This window comes from Aethalodelphis obliquidens, unplaced genomic scaffold, assembly GCF_003676395.1.
Source record: "Aethalodelphis obliquidens isolate GAN/ISIS:26980383/991018 unplaced genomic scaffold, ASM367639v1 scaffold33, whole genome shotgun sequence".
Taxonomy (NCBI): domain Eukaryota; kingdom Metazoa; phylum Chordata; class Mammalia; order Artiodactyla; family Delphinidae; genus Aethalodelphis; species Aethalodelphis obliquidens.
This window is the reverse complement of record NW_020837977.1, coordinates 11,670,172-11,689,656: the sequence shown is the minus strand read 5'-3', so window position 1 is coordinate 11,689,656 and position 19,485 is coordinate 11,670,172. Positions and strand designations below refer to the sequence as shown.

The window sequence follows — 19,485 nt, the reverse complement described above, 5'->3', positions numbered from 1 at the left end:
CCCCTATAATTTAATATGTAGTAATATTGGGTGGTAGTTCTAAACCATCTCTTACTGAAAGCATATTGTCAGGGTTCCTGAATAAATAGGCATGATGGAAAGGGAGTCCCCATGGCAGAAATTAAGAAATAAAGAACAGGAAGGATTAACCTCCAGCCTCCCGTGCTTTTATCTTTAGCATGCCTCAAAACCAAAGAGAGAATGCCTAACCATTAAAAAAAGATTAAAGGTGTTAATTAGACTAAGAAATAGAAACCTATCACCCTTATGTCAGGCAGACCAGACTAAATCTTCTCATGGATTAAAACACACACACACACACACACACACACACACACACACAAGTATCTGGTCTCTGAAGTTTTGTTGATGATAGTCTCAAGTGTATCTTTGTGAACACTTTTGTTGAAACTGATTAAATTTTGAACATTTTTATAGACAGTCATTACCACTATTACTATTGAAATTGTTTTTAACATTCAATACTAAAATATAACCAACAGGATCTAGGAAGAGTAACCAAACTTCATAATAATGAAATTCAAAATTGCCAATTTTTACATCTCCTTCAATCGAAGCCATGACGAAGTTAGCATCAGATTATGTAGAGATTCTTTCATTGTTCTTTCAGGAGGAACGCATCTCAGGAGTTGAGCTGGGGAAGCAAGCAAACTAGCCACAGGCTTTGAAAGAGGAAGCTTAGCACTGGGTGGGGCTACAGGTGACTCTAGCTGCAGCTCTGGCTCTCCAGCTGCAGGTCCAGAGGTGGCTCCTCCCCCACTACGCCCACAGCGTTAGGTCCTGCGTTGCTACAGGCTGGACCACTTGTTGCTCTTGGTACTTCTCTCGCTGAAGTTGCCGGGCCAGTGCCAAGTCGTTGAGACCCAGTGTGCTTGGTGGCTACTGCTGCAGCTGCAGGGACAAGGCGATCAGGTAATCCTGGTCCACCTGATGCTGTTTTCTAGGGAGCCATCCCACCTTCTGCTCCGCGGCCCTTCCGCAGGGGATGACTTAGGGGTCATCAGAAGCAGCTGTCTTCATCCACATCGTTCGTGCTCTCCCACCCCACTTGCTCCTCCCAAAGAAAGCGCTGGTTGGTGACAAGTAGGTGCACGTGACTCGTGTGTTTAATCATGGTATTAAAATGGTTGTTTTGGGAAAAGATGCTAAGTCTGCTTTCGCTGGCAGCTGCCGTTAGCTCACACAGACCGTGGCGGTCAGCTGGCCGCTGTCATGTCCACGGACTGCTCTGACATTGGGCTTTCTGTCACGAGGTTGTTGTCGCTGGACTGCCTGCAGGTGGTGACCATCTCTGCCGGCTGGGTGTAACTCAGTTTCCCAACTGCGCTCACGGCCTCAGGACTCTGTGGATTAACGAGCCAGCCATGCGACAGAGGTACACTGAATAGGTCAGATATGGCACTCAGATGGAATACTCAAGGTCAGAGACACCTGTGAAATTGCACATGGACACCCAGACTCTGCCCAGCTTGGGCGGAACGTGGCACCGCCAACATTCTTCTGAAAATGAAGCTGAAGTCGCTCTGGCTTCTGGGGCGGGATGGACAGGAGGCAGTCTCCAAGCTGGGCCACCAGCCATCGAATGTGACCACTTCCTCCCAAGGGAGCAGTGCGCGCACGCGCGTACACACACACACGCACACGCACACACACGCGCACGCACACACATGCACACGTACACACACGCGCGCACACACACACGCACACACACACATGTGTATATGCATAGATATGGCCTGTATGTGTGGCATCTTTACATAAAATTGTTACCTGGGTCTTGTATTGGCTCTTACTGTGTGCTCAAAGTGGGCCTTTAAAGTAATGTTTTCAATATTCCTTTTAGCAACTGTCTAAAAAATGGGTAAATGCTGTAATTTTTTTTTTTTTTTGGATGTGCTGGGCGGCTGGCAGGACCCTTGTTCCCTGGCCAGGGATTGAACCTAGGCAGTGAGAGTGGAGTCCTAACCACTGGACAACCAGGGAATTCCCCTAAATGCTATTATTTCATATAACTCATTTTTATTTCTAGCTTCATCTTCTTTTATATTACCTTTAAGGTATGATGCAATGAAAATATTTAACATTTGAGAGAGAGAAAGAGAGTAGAGAACATCTTTACGTAAGAGAACCTGAAATATGTGTGTGTAAACGTGTGTGTGTATACAAATACACACATACATCCACACACACTAACATGTAGTAGGCCCAGATGTTCATCACAGTGCTATTTATAGTAACAAAAGTATAGAAACAAACCAGATATTCAATAATAGGGTGGTTAAATAAATTATGATGTATGCTTTAAATAAACATAGGCAACTCTTTATAAGGATGCTGCATAAATATTCCATGGACTATAAATATCCAGGAAAAATGACTATATTATTTAGTGAAATAAAAATAGATTATAAGATATGACCCATGTGATCTTATTTTTGTAAATGTAAATTTGCACATACACATACTTTATACCAGAATATTAGTAGTAGGGATCACTTCGTGATGAAATTTTATTCTCCTATGGTAATTTAAATCTTTCTTATTTATTTGTATTTCTAAATTCATACAATCCCCAATTTTGTTTTGTTTTTTGCAGTACGCGGGCTTCTCACTGTTGTGGCCTCTCCCGTTGCGGAGCACAGGCTCCGGACGTGCAGGCTCAGCGGCCATGGCTCACGGGCCCAGTCACTCTGCGGCATGTGGGATCTTCCCGGACCGGGGCTCGAACCCATGTCCCCTGCATCGGCAGGCGGACTCTCAACCACTGTGCCACCAGGGAAGCCCTGTTTTGCTTTTAATATTATTTATAACTAGGTGCTTCTTGGTCCCTAAGGAAGGTTCCTATGTCTGTACCTAAGGCATCGGTCGCCAGATAAATCCACTGCGAGCTTTATTTAATTAGGGAGGAGCAGGCCAGGTTTTTCTTCATCAAGTTTAGTTGAAAACCTGAGACTGGAGTCCTCCACTGACCCAGAATGTTAGTGTTTTTGCTGTAGACATTACAGCATTTGTACTTCTGTTATCTGCAGGAAAAGACCCGGAAGGTCTGGATTTTGAGATAGTTTCAGTTCTTGTCCAACCATTGGTTCCTAACTAACAACTCAAGTCTAACCAACCAGTTCTTCCTTGTGTCTTTCAGCTTTTCAGGATGAGAAATCATCAAAGGCCAAAATGAGCTAACACTTCTTGAATGCTTACTATATCAAGGTTTGAGTTATCTCATTTCATCCTCACAACATCTCAAGGCAATAAGTACCATTCCTATCATCTTTTTACAGATGAGGAAACTGAGGCACAGAGGGATGTAGTAATTCACTCAAGACTACCCGGCTAGTCCATAGCAGAACTGATTGTCTGATTCCAGATCCCAAGCTCTTAAACCTTCTACCACAGCTTCAGCCCATATACTTACACACACAGATACACACACACACACACACACACACACACACACACACACACACACACAAACCCACAAAAGCCCTAGCTATAAAAAAGAGGTAACAAATGCCACTATAATGATATACGTTAGATGACTTTGTGAAACAAAAAGCGCAAGAAAATATGATTTAGATACTAATTCAATTAATTATATTGAAAAGAGGTTTCAAAATATTTTAGATCACTTCCCTTATTTGAATGCAAATGATCAAAGAATTTTTACCTAATTATCTTAAATAGTTTTTTTCTGTCATAGCATGGTATGGGACACTCAATGAGGTGACCAATGAATTAAAATTGCTATAAGCTGAAAAATAATCACCATGAGTTTGACAAATTTCTTAGCTCATCAACTTACACATTTACAGCATGAGGTCAGTATTGGGTGCAGAATTCAGTCCATCATTTTACTAACCAACATTAAAGACCACGATGATCAGAATTTTTGTGCTGTGTAAATTTACTATGTACTTTTCTGCATAAACTAATCGTGGGTGCTGCAGAAATACACAGGAACCCAGATTCTGCTGGCCTTTATCGTGGTCGGCTGCTCTAACCTACCATGGTTCTGATCGCTGGAACCCAATGGGACAGGGAGATTTCGTCATACTTGAACTCACTTTCTTACCCTGAGCCTTTTGACTGTTTCAAGGGCTTATGCTCAGTTGGCCAGGCCTTCCAGCCAGTGATCCCACATTGTGAAATAATAATTAAAATACAGCAGGCACTCTCATTTTAATATGTTTACCTTTATCCTTTAGGGAGGACCTCCGCTGATCGACTCCCAAGAGAAATATGCTTGGGTTTCTCTTCTCCCTTTTATCTGTCTCTGACTCTTGTACCCAGTTTGACATTACACATGAAAATAAAAGCCAAATCGTATTCACAGGGATTGTAAACTTCCTGATTTTCCTAACGAGGAAAGGAAAATATAATACACAAGGCCTAATAAATCTCAGGCCTATATTTGGGACTTTAGTTTTGCAATAATAACACCGTTGCTATCAATTTGCTTTACGTATATGATAAAATACAACTCTTTTGAGCAAATGATGGAAGATATTCTTTTAAGTGAACATTTTTCTGGTATTGTCTGCCTCCCACTTAACAGACAACCGCTTGGAGAGCAGTTTCCATTTACAGTTTCCTTCACTACATTTCTCAATCCACAATGCTTCTGCTTCTGCATTCACCTTCATTAGGATTGTTCTCAAAAGCTCATGTTTGTCAGGCACATTCATGACATTCATCGATAAATTCAGTGATTTCTTTTAATGCTTATTTTAATTGGGATGTGACAACTCTATAGGATATAGCTCTGTTGGTAATTCTTGCCTTCTTGAAACACTCATTTTTCATGGCATCTGGACAACTGGGTTTTTATTTATTTTCTGGCTGCTTCTTCTAAGCCTTCTTTTTTTGATTCATTTTCTCCACCATCCCCTATAGGAATGGTTTCTATAGAATTCTGTCTTTGAATCTGCATTTCATCCCTCTTTTCCCTTCCCTTCCATTCCCGTCGTTTTTTCCCTCTAAATTTCTCCCTCTTTTTCTGTCTCTCTCCTCTCTCTCTCTCCCCCTTCTCTCTCTCTTTCCACCCCTCTCTCTTTCCATCCTTCCTGGTTAATCTCATTGTCTTTTATCATTTCATTGGTCTGTGTGCATGAATAACACCCATACCTATATTTATAGCTTAGGTCTTACTTACAACATCAAATCCAAATATTTAACTACTAACTGGGCATCTCTACCTAGATTTTCCATATTCAACTACAACTCAACATACTTCAAACTGAGCTCACCTTTTTTTCTCCCAAAACCTTCTCCTTTTAGCACGTCACTCATTGTAAATTGTTCTGCTATTTACTGACTTGCATAAGACAGAAAAGAGGGAATCACTTTTTACTCTTTGCTGTCTCTCCAAAATCATTCAACTGTTAATTCTGACAAATTATTCAATACTCCACTCTTGTACATTTGTAACCTTTACTAGAGTCACCCATATCTTTCACCTACAATTTTTCACTGGCATCTAACTTTCTATTTTCTATTGCAGCCAGAGTGATGTTTCTAAACTTCCAAATAGTGCGTGTCTTTCTGCTTAAAATTCTGCACTAGTTTCACATTGTTCTTGGGATCAAAATCCTTAGCTCTCTGTACTCTGTGCCTATTATATCTTCCTCTTAGGTCCCAGAGCAACTTTTCCATTCCCATCCTCATTTTCCCAAATACCTTTGCCTTTGCTCATACTATGTTCTACTCATCTTTATGTTTACATTTAGACATGAATGGGATCAATAAATCTTCCCTAATACCCAAGCCTGAATGAGGGACTAAATTTGATTCCATATTTCTCCATAATAACATTCATCACACTAAATCCTAGTTGCCCCTCCAGTAGGTCACAGCCCTTTAAAACAAACATTGTACACCGTACTTGAATGTCTAGCACGTAGTAAGCATTGAGTCAGTATTTAATGACTGGCTGAATGGCTGTCCAGTGATAACTGGGGTGGGGCAATAGTTTGTTTCATACATGGATGGCAGGTAAGACTGCTCATTCAGAAAAATGTCATTTTCTGCAAAGCTCTTTTCATTGAATATGTGAATTTAAATGCTGGAACAACCTGCCAAATGACAGAAACTTGGCAATGATGTAAGCTGGCTCGATTGAGACATATTATTTAGTATGAGCACCAACATTTAGAAAATTGAAATCTCCTTCAGAAATCTTTTAATTAGGTAGTCTTTTTTGTTTACATATGATATTGCACATCCTGCCACTAATAGAAATTAACTTGCATTCCATTTGGAAAGCACACTGGTAATTATTCTCACTTCTCAAATAAATGCAGCAAAGGATAGCAATGAAAAAGTTTCACTTTAAAATTGAAGTTGGTGAAACTCCAAAAATCCTGAACATTCATTACAGGCCCATAAGTTACGTCATTTTTAAAGATTACAACCAGGACTGAGGACCTTATCAGCTATTTTTTACTTCCAAGGCACCAACAAAAACTCTTTCAGTCATAGTAAGCTGTCACCTAAGCTACAATTTTATCTTATTCTAATCTAGGGCCTCTTAAGCATTCATGGATGAACTTGAAGCATTTTGTGAAGCCCATAAAATTGTTTCTGAAATTGTATGTGTGTTTGACCTTTTATCTAGGATAGGGGCTAAACATTTTGTTGGGCTTTTCAAATTGATTCACAACTCCAAAGAAATGAACAACCATTGGTAATCATTCTATAGGTAAAAGAAAAAAATTGTAATCCACTTAAATATTCCCATATATGAAAAGATAATCTTTGGGAGAGAGAAAAGTTAGATATTTGTTGAATGAGTACATTAACTAAAATTAGATAGTTGTATTTTAATTTCTTTCCTAGCATATCAGATTATAATTTAGAAATAATAGAAATAAGGGAAAATGCCTTTGGAATTTCAATTTTTATGTGCAAGTGAAGGCCATGGAAGTGACTCTGTCATAGAGAGTCTTATTTTGTGTACAAGAACAAAATACGTCTAGAATATTTCAAGAGTCCTTCTGCTAGCCCCTCAATGGTAGTTATCTAGTACCTTCCTCAGACAGTGCCTCATTCTTCTCCTTCTCTGCTGATAAATGAACCCCTCATAACCTCTTCATCAGTCTCTCCATTCCTCTCTGTCTTTGCAGATTGAATATTCCGCTTGTTCTTATGGTCTAAGGCTCATTGATTGAGCTAGAGTCTACTTAGAGTCTAAGATCAAATGAGCATGGAAGTGATTAGGGATTAAAAACAAATTATCCTGAAATATCAAAATTTCTGCCTTGAAAACATGAACTAGCATCTGCTCTCAGAACTTGTGCCTCAAATCTCAGAAAATTCCCTAAACTGAAGAGAAAATGACATCGATCAGGTAAAATGTCCAGAATTCCAGAGTACTCTCGAAAGGGAAATATTAGTTTTAAATGATAATTTTAGTAATATGTTATTAGAATATTCCTTTTTTTAGTTCCAAATAAATCTCTAGAAATGACTTTGCAGTGAAATCTGATTCTGGATGTGACTGTGTCTGGGGGACTTTTTAGTTAGTAAGGATTTAGCCCATTATTTTGGTTAGCATTTCAAACAGCTTGGCTACATCTCAGCAAATAGCAGGAAGTAATGAGTTTTCACAAAAGGTGAAAGTAAGTATATACACCCTTCAGTTGGAGACAGTTTCATTTTTGCTAATCCTGTTCTGGATGACCATCGCAAAGCTGCAGGGCCAGGCCACGAAGGAGGCATGGAAACTTCCTCTGGACTACCTCGTGCTTTTCACTAACTTTTATGGAGACGACTTTGATCACGTCCCTGAACTCCAGTGAGATATTTTCCCTGTCCTCCTGAGTGCTGTGGTACAACTCTGATTCTGAGTCTAAAAAAGAAAAAAACAAAAAACTGCTGAGAATAACGAAAGGTTTTGAGAAGAACTTGGAGGACAGGGAACAAAAAACAAAATAAACAGACTAGAAACCCAGGTTTTGGAGATGTTTAAACAACGGTATTGAGTGATATAGCTGCTATTCAAATTCCTAAAACTTCATGGAAAACGATTTCTTTTCAGTAGCACGGCCTCTTCTAAAGGAAGGTTTTTAAGAAACATAAAACTTTATTTACAACGTTCCAATAAACCACTTCAGCCTGCAAACCAGATTGAAACTAATTGTTTTAAATGTAAGAATTGTTCATTCCAGAAAGTGAAGAGTAACACCCTGAAATGAATGATTCCACTTCAAAGAGCCGGCTAACTACCTGTGAGATGATGGAGGTGAGGACTAGGGTTGGTGATGTATCAGATTTCACAGGCAATTTTGTGCACTCAGATAATAACACCCCTAGGTGTATCACTTTAAAACATGCAGGACAGGGCTTCCCTGGTGGCACAGCGGTTGGGAGTCCGCCTGCCGATGCAGGAGACACGGGTTCGTGCCCCGGTGCGGGAAGATCTCACATGCCGCGGAGCGGCTGGGCCCGTGAGCCATGGCCGCTGAGCCTGCGCGTCCGGAGCCTGTGTTCCGCAATGGGAGAGGCCGCAACAGTGAGAGGCCCGCGTACCGCAAAAAAAAAAAAAAAAAAAAAAATGCAGGGCAATGAGTAACGTACACATACTCAGGCATTCACTCACACACACACACACACACACACACACACACACACACACTCAGATATGCTAGGTAGTTCGACTGATCCAGAGTCTGTTGACCTCCATACAGTTCCAGGTCCTTCAAATATTGATTCAGTTCAGTCTTTCTTTACTGAAATGAAATATATACTCTGTATTACACTGAGGTTTAGGCTATAGATGCACTTCTGTAAATTGAAATAATAAATTAAATACATTTTCTTTAGTTACAATTGGATAGAAAGGTGGCTACTTTCCAGTGGAAGAAGATATTAAATCTCTGTGTAGCTTCACCCTTCTTTAAGCTGAAAAAAGCTATGGGATGTTTGAAAAATACTGACTAAATTCTTCAATTCTTAGGACCATTTATTTAGAGTTTGCTAATGCTCACATATAAATTATGGCCTATCATTACAGTTCTTGATATTTTAAACCAGTCGGCTCATCAAAAGAATGGAGAGAAAATGAGAAAGCAGAAAAGTCCATTTTACTAACCAATTTGCACCAACATCTAGTTTGAGCCTAATGCGAAGAGAAGAAATATCTGGATGCATCTTAGAGGGCTTTAAAGCAAGTGAGAAAAATGTTTCAACCCTACCTTTCTCTTCCAGTTCTTGAGGGATTAATGTTTTGTTTAGCCATTAATAAGGGATTAAAAATGCTTTCACACTCTAATTTTTAAATCTTAGACTTAAAAAATTATTTGATTTAAACCTTTGATTTAAAATCACTACCAACATTTGTCCTTTGCCTTTTATTGAATTCATGGAATTAAAGACTCAGAGAGGAAAAGAGGAATGTAACTGAGGCCAATGGCTCCCCAAAGTAGGCCTTACATCAGGGACAATTCACTATGTTTTTACTGGCTTATGAGAAATTGAGAGAAATAAGAATGATGTTCTGGGTTTTTCTTAAAGTTATATTTATTAATATTAACAGACTATCCTCTATTATGAGACTATGTCTACTCTATTTTATTGTGAAAACATTATTACATTTATAAAATGGTAATGGTAGATAGAATTATGTACTTATTTTTATTTATAATGCTAAAACAATGAAAAATATATTTTTTTAATATACAGCTAAATATGTGCTTTGTCTATCATTATTCATTTAATTCTTTCCTCTGGAGTCACAAAAAACAAATATAATCTTGCTTCATAAGAAACTGACAAAATCAAAAGAAAGCTAATGCTCCCAAAAGGCTTCTCTAGCTTGAACTTTTCCAGTTTCCTTAAACCTTTCTCCAATTACATTGTACACTAAAGACCTTCCAAAACGCATTACTGAGAAATAGACACATTACTCCAAATGTGGCCTTACCAGTCCAGCTGTACCATTACCTTTCATTGATCTGTATTTATTAATGCAGACCATAGTTACCCTAATAGTTTAGTGATGTCTATGCCTGCTCTCCTAAGCTGTGACTAAAGTTGCATGACCTTCCTTTTAAGAACACCTGCTTAGCGCTATTTCTTTGAGCACATGGACAACATTCAGTCCTATTCTGTAAAAGTGACTTAATCCCCAGACACTAGTGATAGCGAGAAGGAAACCCTTGTCCTCTAGGAGAAGGGCTGTAAACACACAATCTCAATCAGTGTTGTCAGTGCCATGATGGAGGTACATCCAAGGTGCTTCATGAGCAAAGTCGAGGGGGTGGAAGGGCACGGAGACTCAAGGCACATAATGAGATACAACCTTCACTTCCTTTGTTCTCAATGACCACAAGAAGTTTGTCCTGCTAATAAACCATCTTAGAAGAAAAAGGAGAAATGATATGAAAAAATGAGCCAAGTCTATAATTGACCACCTAACTGGATTTTGTTAAGAGATGTGTAACTGTTGGCCATTTTGAACCATGACAGAAATACTCTTAGTTCATTAACCCTTGTCACATTGACAATATTGTACTACCTGCGTATCTTTCTCACTCTGTCCAGAAAGTTTATCAGTTTGTAAAATGGAATTTAAAATAATCACAAACTACATATGTCTCTCACATGTGTATTTATTTGGCATTTATGGAGCTATCTATAGATACACTTACTAATTTGCAGAGTTGCCCACACTTGCTTTGGTGGCTTTTATTACAATCTCCTAGAAATGTAGGTCCACATGTATGGGATTCTGCAACAAAAAATTCATGGTGAGCTGCAGAACACAGACAGCTTGGGACTTTTGTCTACAAAGCTGCCTTTGACCTGTATGAAATTCACTGAAGTTAGCCTTACTCTGCTCATTAACCACAGCTCAATTCAATTTCTTTCTTGGATCAACCATTTTGAACTACTGCTGGCTTTTGCCTGCTCTCATAATATGAGTTTTTCTTAACTTGTTCTCCTGAAACTTAAGAGTATCAAACCCAAAATTTTCTTGGGTGGAATGTATTCTTGGCAGTGACTGCCACTTGAATTCGTGTTAAGCTTTTCTCCTAAGGACCTCAAAGTCTCTATAAATCTCATATGACCTCAGAACATCATTATCAGAAGATGGGAATTGGACAACATTATTCCTGTGGTCATGGTCACCCCAGACTCTGAGAGCTTAAGCAACTGTCACAGGATACCCAGACCAGGGCAAAAAAATACAATATTAAAGAAAAACCTATATTAATTGTATCAATCCTCCTATGAGGAATAATCTTTTTCTGTCATTTGTAGGACCTTAGGATTCCCTTATCTGCCTTCACGCATTCATTCATTGATTTACTTACTTATTTGCTATGCAATATCTGAAAATATGCCAGAGTAGTATCAATTCTTCAAAGGTTTTGATCTCTATTAAAATAAAAACAATAATAATGAAAGGCAGGAAAACTGAACCACTCTAGCCATTAAACACATCTTGATTTTCTTAAGAAATAATCTTCATTTACTTTTCATCTGCTTTAGACAGAGGTCAATTGAAAAGTACCTGGCCTCTGAAGAATCAACACAGTGCTTCCCTGGTGGTGCAGTGGTTGAGAGTTTGCCTGCCGGTGCAGGGGACACGGGTTCGTGCCCCGGTCCGGGAAGATCCCACATGCCGCGGAGCGGCTGGGCCCGTGAGCCGTGGCCGCTGAGCCTGCGCGTCTGGGGCCTGTGCTCCGCAACGGGAGAGGCCGCAACAGTGAGAGGCCCGCGTACCGCAAAAAAACAGAATCAACACAAAGTTGTGGAAAGCGTTCTGGCCTTTCTTGGAGAATAAGTTTTAAAATAATAGAATCCAAACCTCCTCTACAACCCCATCTCCCCTCCCTATCAAAAAAATTGTCAGCTGCATTCAATTGCCAATATCTGCTATCATAGATTATGTCTACTACTTTTACTTTTCCACCTAAGCATTTTCTAACAAACACTTTTGCTTTCTTCTGGGATATGTCGAAAGATACATCGAAAGTGATGTATATCCTGCCTATGATTCCATTTACAGGAAAACAATGAAAGCAGTTGGTGATGTGATGGTGTTAATATATTCATGCAATACATTGGTAGACATATGGGGATCCAGGTTTTTTCTGTGCCTGTGGAGTTTAAAAGGAACCTTCTAGACATGCACTTCATGTACATAAAATATAGTGTTCAAATAGGGACAACGTATGAGAACATCCGTACCTGTCAGCTCCGTGCTGCCAGCAAAGGATGAGGTTTCCGTGTGTGGGATTTTAGGTTCATTACACTGTCCCATGGAGCATTCCCAAAAAAGCAGCAGGTAGAAAATCAGGAGCATTCAAACGAAATGATACTCAAGGGGATGAAGACTGTTTTTTCCCCTCAAATTGTCTCTGTTGACAGAGTTGACTTCACTTTGCCATTGAACTGTGACAAGGTGATTATTTTTAAAAACCAAAATACGGTGCATAATACATTTTAGCCTGAAGCTGAAAGTTAAGTGTGAATATTCATTCATTTTTTTTGCTCTTCCACGAAAAAAAGAATGTGACCTGAGTAGCAAACAAAGTGTTAAACTCTATCAATTCCATGGAGTTAATGAATGATGTTTAAATGGAATCATTTTTAACAGAGAGGAATTCTTTTGATCTTGAGGCTGAGATTTTGTTGAAGAAGAAGAAATTAGTTTTTTATTCACAGTAACCTATCAATTTATCAGGAAAAAAAATCATGAATTTAAATATACTAAAATACATTGTACCCACAAACAGGTTCCACATACTCTCACACAAAATGGACAAAGTTAAGTGCATCCTGTCAGTAAATATATGATCATATGGTCAGAAACTTGTGCCGAGAATTTTAGACTAACTTAAACTAATTTTAAGGCCTAGCTCTGTAAAATCCTCCCTGAGATGAAAAGAATGTAGGGTTCCTTTGTGTTGATTCTGCAAGTGGCCAGAATTATAGTCAGTGAATGACTTGGCCAAAGACAGGCAATAAGTCAGTGGATAAGCTCACCCCCGTGTGCTTTATGCTGTTGTGTGTTGCTCATCAGGCCAGGCTTCCAAGCCTAGATAGAGTTTTAAATACTTTTTTCAAGAAGAGCTGATTCAGAAGGTTGATCCGGTCAAATTTTAGTGAATAAGGTTCACAGAGACCTACTGACCTTATTTGTTTGGAATTTGTGCTTAGCCTAGTATCTTACTTTTTTTTTTTTTAAGCCTATTTTTAAAAAATAACTTTTCCATACAAGTCTACAGGCAGGAGCCCACAAGTCTTAGCTAATATAATTTCTGGTTATTTGTTCTCTTCCCTTTCACCCACCTGGGTCAAATCGAGCAAAATCCACTTCCTTTTAAATATTGTCCAAGGAAAACAAAGTTGGTTGGGCGCTAAGGGGTTCTTTACATCACTCCGGATAAAAAAAAATCACGTTATTAGATATTGCAAAACTCTTCCTTTAAGCATCAATGCGTCTTTTCTCCCGGACACTCCAAATATCAGTCCTCCTTGTCTCATCCTCAGTCACAGGACACTGATTCTGCTTCTGTGGTTAATCTTTCACTTCTGACTCTGGTCATAGAAATGTGCTCCCTGAAATCGTTTTTCTTTCATAAGGAGTCAAAGTTACAACAAAGTTCTTAACAGTGCACTGTTAAGTAATTCTCTCCCTGTCTTTTTTCTCAACATTACTTATTTTACAATATAATGTTTTATATAGACTGTCAGAAAAAAACAAACAACAAAATATACTTTTATTCCATATCAAAATTCACAAATTTAATCCTAATTTAAATGACTCCTTCATGGAGTCCTTTTTAAAATTTTACTTAAGGATTTGTTTATCTTTTTATAATAACACCAAAAGGAAATTGGCTGGCTACATGTAACTTAATATACACCAGAGGGAAGGAAAAAGTCAATATTTGGAATGTTATCTATGCTGAACAAATTTGCTTTATGATTTTATTTATTTAATTCTCATTAAATTCAAGTTTATTTAAATAATTTAAGAATTAGATTAAAGTTTCCCTTTTTTTTCAAGCTATCTTTAAGGCTGAAATAAGACTGGAGAAAAATCTTACATGATTTAAGGGGTCCACCTTACACTTGGACTGTGTAGGTTCAATTCGCTGAAACCCATACAGAATGCAATTTGGCAACGTCCAACAAAATTAAAAGCTCACCATCTTTTGACCTAGTAATTCTGCTATTAGGAATTTATCCTATGGATAAACTTGATCACATTCAAATAACACACAGGCATCCTCACGACAATATTTTCTACTAGGAAAGTAGAAGGAACCTAAGTGCTCATCAACTGAGGACTGATTAGATAAATTATATCCAGAAAATGGAATATAATTCAGCTATAAACAAGAATAAGGAAGTTGTTTGTATATTGGTATGGAGAGAACTTGAAATATTTTATTTAGGGAAAAATAAGGCACAAAACTGTGTTTATAACACAGTTATAATGAACTGTGAAATATATATTGAATATATATAATGAAATATATATTGAATATATAATGAATGTGAAATATATATTCACATTTTCTTATAAGTACTTATATAAGCCTAACATATCTTTGGAAGGATACAAAATAAAAGAATGACAGAGGTACCCATGGAGAGGGGAACTGGATGACTAGGGGAGAGACAGGAAGGAAGCTTTTCACTTTTTAATTTTGAACCATGTGACTATGTTATTGTGGTACTGTGATTTATAATAAGGAATATGTATTTGCTTTTAGTCCCCATTCCTGGCCCCAAAACCCTTGAAATTTCCTAAGGAGAGCAGAAAAGGTGTCTTTTGTTATGCTGGTGACTTTTGGAAAGCCCCAGGAAACCTAAGGATGCGGGATGATTGCCAATGAAGCCAACATTGTGATGAGAGGGTTAGAACTTTCAGTCCCACCTCCAGAGAGTGGAGGGGCTGGACATTGAGTTCAAGCACTGGTGGCCAGTGATTTAATCAATCGTGCCTATGTAATGAAGCCACTGCAAAAACCCCAAAAGACAGGGATTTAAGAGCTTCTGGGCTGGTGAAGATTTGGGGAGAGTGGCTTGTTCAGAGAGCTTGGAAGCTCTGCGTCCACTCCCCATACCTTGCCTTACTTATCTCTTCCATCTGGCTGTTCCTGAGTTATATCCTTTTATAATAAACTGGTCATCTAGTAAGTAAAATGTTTCTCTGAGTTCTGTGAGCTGCTATAGCAAATTAATTAACCCCAAGAAGGGGGTCATGGGGATTTCCTATTTATAGTTAACAACATGGACTTGCGATTGGCATCTAAAGTGGGGGACTTTCCTGTGGGATTGAGCCCTTAACTTGTGGGATCTGATACTACCTCCAGGTAGATAGTGTCAGAATGGAGTTGAACTGTAGGACCTCCAGCTGATGTTGGAGAATTGCTTGGTGGTGTTGGAAAACCGCACATGGGAATTGATATCAGAACTGGAGTTACCTACTGAAAAAAATTCTAAAACATCATTCAGAGTCTCCAGAGAAGAGAAGATTAGCTCTGAGCTTAACAGGCACCCTGTGAACTTGCTGTTGGGATTTTATTCTCCCTTGATTCAGTCAGTGTTCTATAATGTGGCCTTATTTGGAGACAGGGTCTTTACAAAGGTAATCAAGTTGAAATGAGGTCATTGGGATTCTAATCCAATAGGACTGGTATCCTTTTAAGAGGGGGCATTTTGACACAGACACATGCAAAGGAAGAACATCATGGGAGGATGAAGCCAGAGATGGATTGATGCTTCCACAAGCCAACACTAGATGATTTCATTCACTTGTATAGCTTGAAATACTACCCATTTGCCAAGAAGTCTTCCATTTATATATCCAGCCTATATCTATTCTCAATCCAAGTGCCAAAATGAGATCTCCAGCTACATGTCTTACAAGATCACAAGCTTATATCAAAAACCATCCTTGATCATCTACCACTGCCCCATCTCTTCCTCTTCTAGTCTTCCTCATCTCAGTTAATAGCAACTCCTTCCATGCTCTTACTTAGACCAGAATGCTGGCAGATCACCCTTGATGCTCTGACATCCAGTCACTCACTAAGGCCTCTGTCTATTCAGGCTCCAGCATGGGTCCCACACTTATTCAATCCTTGGCATCCTACTTACTGCTACCACTATTGCTATCTAAAAATGTCTGTTTCCGTGAAATATCAAAAACTCATATGTGCTATACTAAAAATATTGGAAGAGGACTAGGTTTTATTCAAGATTTTAGGAATGAAGGTTACTTTTAAATGGTTGTCTCTCTCCTTTTCTAAGCTCCCAACATTGGCCTTAAACGAGGGCTATTTTAAAGGGACTCCCCCTCTTTCTTTTTTTCCTGTTGTTTATTATCTTAGTTATCATTTTCTTCTTTATCCTGTATAAGAGCACAAGGGTTTGTTACTATATCATGGTGAGATTACTGAAGGTACTGCCACTTTTTAATTTGTTAAAGTATGAAGCGACAAAAGCAAAATACAAGGAGTATAATGTCCAATTTATACTCCATTATACAAGGAGTATAATGTCCAATTTATACTCCATTATACAAGGAGTATAATGTCCAATTATTTATACTCCATTATACAAGGAGTATAATGTCCAACATAGGAGACAGGATTGGACATCCATTACGTTCTAAAAAAGCATTTAGATACACAGATTAAGAAATGCATAAGAGAATAACAGTTTTTCTGAGTTTTAAATTCACCAACATACCATAGAGCTCAGAATCTGTGAATTCTAAAGTAAATAGGCCACGGCATTCCTCAAGAGACGAAGTTCTCACAATAGTCTTTAGCCGTATCCTTAAATAGAACACAAAGGTGTCTTCACCTGGCCTGTGAATCACCCAGATAAGTTTCACATTACGAAGGACCCACAAAGAGATGCCACGTGAAAAGGCAGACAAGTAAACTAGATAAAATTAACATGTGAAGATTACTCGACAGACTCAGCATCAGTAAAGCGTAGCACATTTATGATCTGGAATAGAGCTTATGGATTTCACTAAGACATCCACATTTCCTCCTTATGACATCCTTGTGTAGAACCGTCATACAATTTCAAAATGGCCCCTGGGGTGCAATTTGGGATAAAAAACAAAGCAAAGCTCCCTGCTTTACATGGGGAACAAACTAATTAGATTGGTACCATTAGCACAGACCTTTAACCAAATGTGCTCATTTAACTCCAAATTACACAGGAAAATGGGGAGTCATGTTGACCATCTTGTAGGACACAGTATACATGAATATTCTGAAACTTCACGAATCTGACCTGAAATAGAAAGCACTTGAAAGAGAATAAAATGCAAGTCAAGTTTTACCACTCAGTGTGCCTAAGAAAAAACGTCATTGTATCTCTGTATCTCAGTACAATGAAGATGAGAATTGTTTTCTACACTTTTAAAAAATAATCTTTCAATTACTGATGTCTTTGTAAGAAACAGACTGTATTATAATTACTATTATCTTTAAAATTAATTCAGCATATTTTAATAGATCCGAGTGACTAATCAATTCTTTTTCCCTTATTAGTAGCTCTCATATTTTAAACACTATAGTTTTTAAATCCAGAAATCAAATGCCCTCCAAGCTTCGGTTAGCTTGGATTGAAACACCAGCTCCGCAAGCAGCTTCCATCTTACCCAGTTGCCCCTCTCAAACAAGTGTCCCCAAGGAGTGACATTATTCACTAGCCATTCTTTCTTCTACTGCCTTGCCACCCTGTAGCTCATAGCAGTCTGATCTCTGCCCTCATAGTTGAAATAATTCTCATAATCAGGCCATTCATCCTAGTATTTATTGCGTGCCAACTACAATATTCAGGCACAGTTATGATCACAGCAGTGAACAAAACAACGTTTGTTCCCTCATGAGCTTATGGTGGGAGTGACAAGAAATGGAAAAATAACCAAGTAAATATAGAGAGTGTGAGATGATATAAAATCCAGCAAGGATAAGGGAATAGGCAAGGCCTGAACTTGCAGAGAAGAGGGGTGCGTTTTTAATGCGCTGTAGTCAGAGAAGACCTCACAGAGAGTCAGCGTCCCAGCTGTGAATCTAAGCAGGAGAGTGTTTCAAGGAAAAAGCCAGAGCAAGTCCCTGGGGTGGAAGACTGCTTGGCATCTTCAAATAAGAGCAAGGGGGTCATGGTGCCTGGCGCAGAGTAAATGAAGTACAAGGAGGTCAGTAGGGCAGCAAAGGCAAGATTGTATGGGACTAAATACTTTAGCTCAGAAGGATTTTAGATTTTATTACGTGAACTCAGAGACCATTAGAAGTTTTTGAGCAGAGGAGAAACATATTCTGACCAAAGTTTTAAAAATCCAATGCTAATGGGCAATAGGAATATAATTTTTAAATAACATTTATAAAAGCATCAGTAGTATAAAAACTTAATGGCAAATTTAACCCAAAAATGCACTCAAAACTACAAAACAGTGTCATGTGAAAGTTAAAGAAAGCTTAAATAAATGGAGTGATATACTTCGTTTGTGGTTTGGAAGACTCAACATTAATAAGTTGTCAGTTTACCCCAAATTGATGTATACATTCAATTCAATTAAAATGTCAGCAGGCTCTTCGAAGAAATGTAAACACTGATTCTAAAAATTTATATGGCAATACAAAAATCCTAGGATAGCTAAAACAATTTTGAAAAAGCAAGAACCATTTGGAGAACTTTCAATATTTAATATAAAATGAAAATTACCAAAACAGTGTGGAATTGGCATGAAGATAGACATATGTATCAATGGAAAAGAATAGAAAATCAGAAATAGACCCGCATATATAAGGTCCATTGAGTTTGGATAAAAGTTTTAAGGCAATACAATGTGTAAAGAATTAATCTTTTCAACAAGTTGTTCTGGAACAACTGGTATGAAAAATCCAATAAAATCAAACCCTACCTCACACCATACATGAAATTAAACTCAAAATAGATACGAGAATGAAACATAAAAGTACAGATGTAAAATTTCTAGAAGAAAACAGGAGAAACTCTTTGCAACCTTTGCAACTCTAAGCAGGGATTTCTTTAACAGGACACAAAATACACTAACCACGAAGGGAAAGAAATAATAAACTGAAAACCTCTGTTCTTCAAAAGACACTATTAAGAAAATGTAAAAACAAAACACAAACTGGAAGAAAATATTCATAATACATACACCCAACAAAAACCTTGTGTCCTGCATACATGTAGAACACAGCTCAGTAATAAAAAGATAATTTTTTAAAATGGGCAAAAAAATTAAACAGATACTTCACAAAAGAGACACAAATTTCGATAAGCCCAAGAAAAAAGGGTCCAATATGATTAATAATCAGAGAAAAAGAAGTTAAAGCTGAGGAGGTATACCTCTACTTACTGCTAGGATGACTAAATGAGGATGTGGAACATTGAGAACTCTCTGATGGAAATATTTGCTCTTCGGTTATACTCTTTAGAAAACAGTTTGACAAT

At 38.2% G+C, this 19,485-nt stretch overlaps 1 pseudogene; it reads right to left on the bottom strand.

The window, feature by feature from the left end:
• Positions 1-780: 780 nt before the first annotated feature.
• On the bottom strand, positions 781-1,643 carry LOC113631403 (ubiquitin carboxyl-terminal hydrolase MINDY-1 pseudogene; annotated as a pseudogene).
• Positions 1,644-19,485: the final 17,842 nt, after the last annotated feature.